At 43.6% G+C, this 5,838-nt stretch overlaps 2 non-coding genes across 2 annotated transcripts; both read right to left on the bottom strand.

The window, feature by feature from the left end:
• Positions 1-421: 421 nt before the first annotated feature.
• On the bottom strand, positions 422-494 carry TRNAM-CAU (transfer RNA methionine (anticodon CAU)). Its single transcript has one exon. It is a non-coding gene; the product is annotated as a tRNA-Met (tRNA).
• A 484-nt stretch (positions 495-978) lies between these two features.
• On the bottom strand, positions 979-1,050 carry TRNAE-CUC (transfer RNA glutamic acid (anticodon CUC)). The gene has a single exon. It is a non-coding gene; the product is annotated as a tRNA-Glu (tRNA).
• Positions 1,051-5,838: the final 4,788 nt, after the last annotated feature.

Here is a 5,838-nt window from a genome sequence, read left to right as displayed (position 1 = left end):
GAAGCGGAAAAATGCCCTCGCTCACAAATGAAGAGAGGAGCTGTGGGAAGGAAGGCGAAAGGCCCTGGAAGTGGGAGTGTGAAAGGGCGGCTGGGGAAGAAGAGATACAAGAGCTTCTTGAAAGACAGATATGAGCAAAGGGGTTTGAAATGCTGCGGGGGGAGAGAAAAGCAGCCAGCGCAGACGAGAGCTAGCCATGTCCACTCCTTCCCTCACTGGGAATTGAACCCAGCATGTGGCGGTGAGAATGCTAAATCCTGACCACTAGACCATCAGGGAGTGGCTCTGGGGCTGCTTGCTCGACCTGTGTACACGTGTATTTTCCCCAGCTGCCAACTAGCACAGGGGAATCCTGGCCTCCAGCAACCACGGGAGAGGGAGAGCCAGAAGTGGTCAGGGCTATAGCAAGAGGCAAAAAAGCTGCCTTCTCTGAGGATCGAATTCAGGACCTTCAGATTATGAGACTGACGCGCTACCGACGGCGCTCAGAAGGCTTGCCTGGTGCCCCGCGAGGGGGGAGTGGCCTTTGAGAGCCCAGCACAGTTGGGTTCCTCGGCAGGCGAAACGGTGGGTCAGATGGTGACGACAGCCTCCCGTAGGCAGAAGCAGCTCCCCAGACTACCCCTGCAGCTGGACACTCCCCCAGTTTTTCCCTGAAGTACATCCCCTACCCCATCCCTCAGCAGGGCAGCCAAGAAAAAGCCTTCCTCGAGTGGCGACGGAAGTTGTACCACGGTGCTGAGCGCCTACCATCCTCCCCACTCGAGAAGAGGAAGCGGAAAAACGCCCTCGCTCACAAAAGAAGAGAGGAGCTGCGGGAAGGAAGGCGAAAGGCCCTGGAAGTTGGAGTGTGAAAGGGCAGCCGGGGCAGAAGAGATACAAGAGCTTCTTGAAAGACAGGTATGAGCAAAGGGGTTGGAAATGCTGCGGCGGAGAGAAAAGCAGCCAGCGCAGACAAGAGCTAGCCATGTCCACTCCTTGCCTGACTGGGAATCGAACCCAGGCTGTGGCGGTGAGAACGCCAAATCCTGACCACTAGACCATCAGGGAGCCGCTCTGGGGGGTCCCTTGCTCGACCTACATACATGTGTATTTTCCCCAGCTGCCAACTAGCACGGCCTAGAAGGAGTTTGGCCACTGAAGATGTGACAGGATTTCTAGGGTACACAGTGCACCTGGGGTAGTGCTGCACACCGTTAACTCTCCAGACAATGCTTTGATAGTGAAAAGCAGCAAACCGCTGCAGATGCTGTTATCACTCAGTATAGCAGCCTGTGGATCCCTACAGCCAGGTAGATTGCATGAATGCTCCTTGAGCCACTCAGGAATAACACAGAGAAAGGCACTTATCAAAATTTCCCAACTCCCCAGCCTTGCACTCTAGAATTCTATTGTCTTCCCCTGGTCAGAAACTTAACCAGTGCAAGTTCATTATGTAGTCTGCACGTCCCTCGATATGTGGAGAGGACAGATGCTAGTCTTTGTATCCTGAGCTGAGATTTCCCAAGCACTTCAGTCAAGACTCCCTGCTTAAGATAAAATATAAAATAGATTTATTAACCACAGAATGATAGATTTTTACTGATTATAAGTGGTAGGCATCAAAGGTCAGAGATTGGTACGAAAGCACAGGCAAACAAAGGGAATTTACGTGGGAACCATACAAGAGGAGCTAAGGTGAGTGCTGCATTAGGGGGGCTGTGTTGTGAGCTGGTGGGGTGAATATTCGAGTGTCTGTCTTCTGTGACCATCTGTTTGACTGTGTGCTTGTTCATTTGCATAGTGTCCATTGGGAGTGAATGGTTCCAGGTGAGCCTTAAGTGGTTGATTGGAGGGAAGGCTTTGAGCTGGGCCACTTGCCTTGAGCCAACAGCCTTATAAAAAGGCTGGCAGGTGTGAACTGAGCGAGCAGTGAACAGAGGACAGGCAAACAGAGGGAGTTTACCTGGGAGTTCGCCTGCGGGGAGGTCTCACACACACTGTTCCTGCTGTGCAGGCTCCCGTGAGTTGTCCGCACAACATCTGAGGAGCATCATAGAAGGAAGACATGGCCAGTGAGCAATCAGCTGCCGTTGCCTGCTCAGACTGTGCCATGTTTCTCCTTCCCCCAGAGAACTGAGGCAACGTCAGCCGTACAAAGTGCACACCAGTCTGCAGATTGGAACAGAAGGTTTAAGGGCTAGAGCACCAAGCATCAACCCTGCGTTGCATCAGAGAGCATGAAGATTGTCTGGATAGTAGTCAGTGTTTGGTGCTGGAAGCACAACATGCTGAAGAATCAGAGAGGGCTGTGCAGAACGGGGAAGATTATTGGCAGTATGTGACTTCCCCGAAGAAGAAAGAGGAGAACCTATGTGTCCCCAATGCAGATAGAGGTGCTAAACTATTTCCAGGTTCTCTGCACAGGTACTGCTGCGGAGAAGGATTTGGAAGAGCCCTCTGAGGGAAGGGATCAGAAGGAGACGCCATCGGCCACAAGGCATGGGATGCATTATCCTAGGGATGTAGGTCGATTCACTTGAGGTAAATTTCTTTAATCCAACATTTCACATTCCACATGGAGCTACACTGATGTAAAGAAATGCAGGGTCGGGACCATGATATTTAAAATAAGTCTTCTAATTCAAAGGTGAAGACAGAGTATTAACTCCTAGATACTTTGTGAACAGACTAATGATCACACAGCTACAGAAAGCAGGTGGGTTAGATCAAGTTCTCAGACTGTTTTGTCTTTGTGTTTGGTGTTTCAAATGCAGGGTCTATGGGCAAGGGGATGAGAATGAAAGGTTAAGACTCTTCTTAAAGAAGTTAGGAGAGAACATTTTAAATGTTTTCTTTCCCAAGTATTTCCAACAAATATTAAAACTCAAGCAGGGGCAGCCCTAGACTAGCTGCCAGCAACTGGTGCCCGAGGCAAACCATGCAATCGGCGCTCCCACCACCAAGCCCCGAAGGCAGATCTAGGCTGAGGTTTTTGGTAAACTGGGAAACATTTTGCCCCTTTTTTTCCTTTTCATGTTTTTTAAGCGTTTTTTTTTAAACAGAGGCTTGCTTATTCAGTTTGTCCGTCTGTCCAACCAATGTTTCTGAGATCAGATACAATAGAGACATGAAATTTTCAGAATAGATTTGTACATGGCAGCTAGATGATATTTCAGTCCAATTTCAAATAAAAATGCATAAAAAATGTTAATTATAATTTTTATTATTACAAATCCAAAATCATCCGTTACGCTATCCTGCTTTAACTGCCATTACTGCCACATCCAATATAGAAAGAAATAAGAAAACTCTTAAATGAACTTTAACCTGTATTTACAAAACACTCTGAATAAAAAACACACTGTGCTCTTAAAACATAACTTTTCTTGCTTTAAGTTTTGAAAATTCAGTCACTAGTTCTTTTAGATCCAGTTTTCCAGCTATTTCATGCTCTATTGACATTGTGGCAAGTCCAACAAGTCTCTCTTGCACCATAGTTGAACGCAGATATGGTTTTATCAATTTTAACTTTGAGAAGCTACGTTCTCCACTAGCTACAGAAACTGGCAAAGTTAGAAGAATGCGTAGAACTATAAAAATGTTTGTAAAATGGTGAGTTTATTTTCACAAACTTCAGTACTTCTTCAGGAGTGGAATGTTTAAGTCATCTTGAAAAAGCCTGAAGTGCACTACACAAATCTGTAGCATCAATATCTTCTGAATTTTCATGAGTCAATGCCGACTCCAGTTTTATACAAAATTCTCTTATCTGTTTGCTGTTTTCTTTTGCAAGCTGTGGATACCATATAGAAAGTCAAGTACTAATGCATCTGTTAAAATCTTTCGTCAACCGAGTGAATAACAGTATCAAGGATGCGAAGTAGAAATTCACTTTGAACCTTTTTTTGGGGTTCTGAATGGCTGTGTCTCATCCTTCATACGAAAACTGTTGTTTCTTTTGCCGAATGCGAACTGGCTCTGGTTCAAATTCTGTATGAAAGTCTATTTCTTCAGCAAGCTCATGAGCATCTACCAGTGTTCTTTCGAACCCTTAATCACTTCTGAATTCCTCCAGAATATTTTTAGTTTGCTGCAGTTTTTGAATAGCAGAATGTATGTTCAAGTTCTTTTCCTGAAGCTGTTTACTAGTGATGTTAATCTTGAAAAGGATATTATACCACAAAATGAGTGAAGTCACAAATTTGAACTTGGAAAGGCCTTTTGCAAGAGCTTCTGCATCTGAATGTGCCGTATTGCCAGATGATCTAGTAAAGGTAGTATCATCAGAAATTTCAATTAGGGCATCATAAATGTTTCCAAGTTCATAGCAAAGAGGCTTCAAAGCATCAATGCAACTCCCATCTTGTGTGACTAAGTGGTTTCACAGGTAGAGAATTCACATGGCAAGTCAGAATCTCCCAACGGCATGTTGAGCCTGAAAAAAAACGCAAAAACACGTTGTATCAGGTCAAAGAAACTGCTTGCCTCCAAACAGCAGCTAGCAACATCATTGACAACCAAATTCAGAGAGTGCGCGCTGCAAGGAACGAAAAAGGCCCTAGGATTGATTTCCATCATTCTCCTTTGCACACCATTGTCTTTATCCTTCATATTACTCCCATTATCATAGCCTTGGCCATGTAAGTTTTCAACAGATAATGACATTGTTTCAAGCTCTTATAGACTAGTTTCAGTCATAAATGCTCCAATCGTTTTTCAGTGGTACAAAACCCCAAAAATGTTCCTTTATGAGCACTTCAACATTATCTTCATCTGCAGACTTTTCCATTTCCACAAAATGAATGATCATCGTCATTTGTTCAACATGATTCACATCTGGTGTGCAGTTCAGTATTATTGAAAAGTATTATTCAGAATGGGCAACTTCTACAATTTTCTTTTTAATGGCATTTGCTAGGATTTGAATCAGTTCATTCTGCATATTTTTTCCTAAGTAATGAACCAGTGTTTCGTGATCAGTTATTATACGTAGATGCTCCTTCATGACTGGATCAAACAAAGGTAGCTATTCAACAAATTTTAAAAAGTTTCCATTACTTGGCGTGTATAATTTTTCATTTCTGCCGCAGCCGCGGAATGCTAAATTTTGCCCACCGAGAACTCTCACTAAAGCAATCAGACACTCTAATATTTGTTGCCAATATTCTTCTTTTTCCTTGATAACACGTAAATTTTCTTCATTGATAGTTTTTCCTTTTTTCAATCGTAATTCAAGTTCTTTCCAATTTTGAAAACATTCCAAATGTTCTGTACTTCTTTCATGTGAAGAGATAATTGAAGCTATGTTTTTCCAGTCCTTCAAACCATTTTCAGTAAGTGATGTATCAATTGCTTGATTTCTAAACAACTTGCAGCAAAAACAAAAACACAGAGTACTTCTACACTGAATATTGTAACCAGTTTCAATGAATTTCTTCCCCTAATGAGTTTCCTCCTGTAATGCTGAGCAGAGAATTTTCTTTTATTTCCATCCTTAGGGAAGGAAAATTCATGAACTTGTTTGAGTCCTTGTTCCACGATAATTTGCCGCACACTGTCATCATATTTGGGCCATGAAGCTGGGTCCCCATCCTGTAACTTGTTTGTAACTTCCTCATCCTTTCTTCCTTCTACTTCATTTACTTCAATTTCTGCATGTGTCTCTGAAGATGAATAAATTCTCTCCACTTCCATATTAGTCTGCTGTGAGCTGCCTTCATCTAGAAGTAAGTTTCCACCATCTTGAGTTTCAAACTGCTTTTTTGTGGAGGTGAGCTACCCTCATCTCCAAGTAGTATACCTTCATCTTGACGTTCCAAACTGCTTCCATGCAGATGTGAGCTAACCTCCTCTCCA

Source organism: Malaclemys terrapin, chromosome 11 (genome assembly GCF_027887155.1).
Source record: "Malaclemys terrapin pileata isolate rMalTer1 chromosome 11, rMalTer1.hap1, whole genome shotgun sequence".
Lineage (NCBI taxonomy): Eukaryota > Metazoa > Chordata > Testudines > Emydidae > Malaclemys > Malaclemys terrapin.
This window is presented reverse-complemented; position numbering and strand designations above follow the sequence as displayed.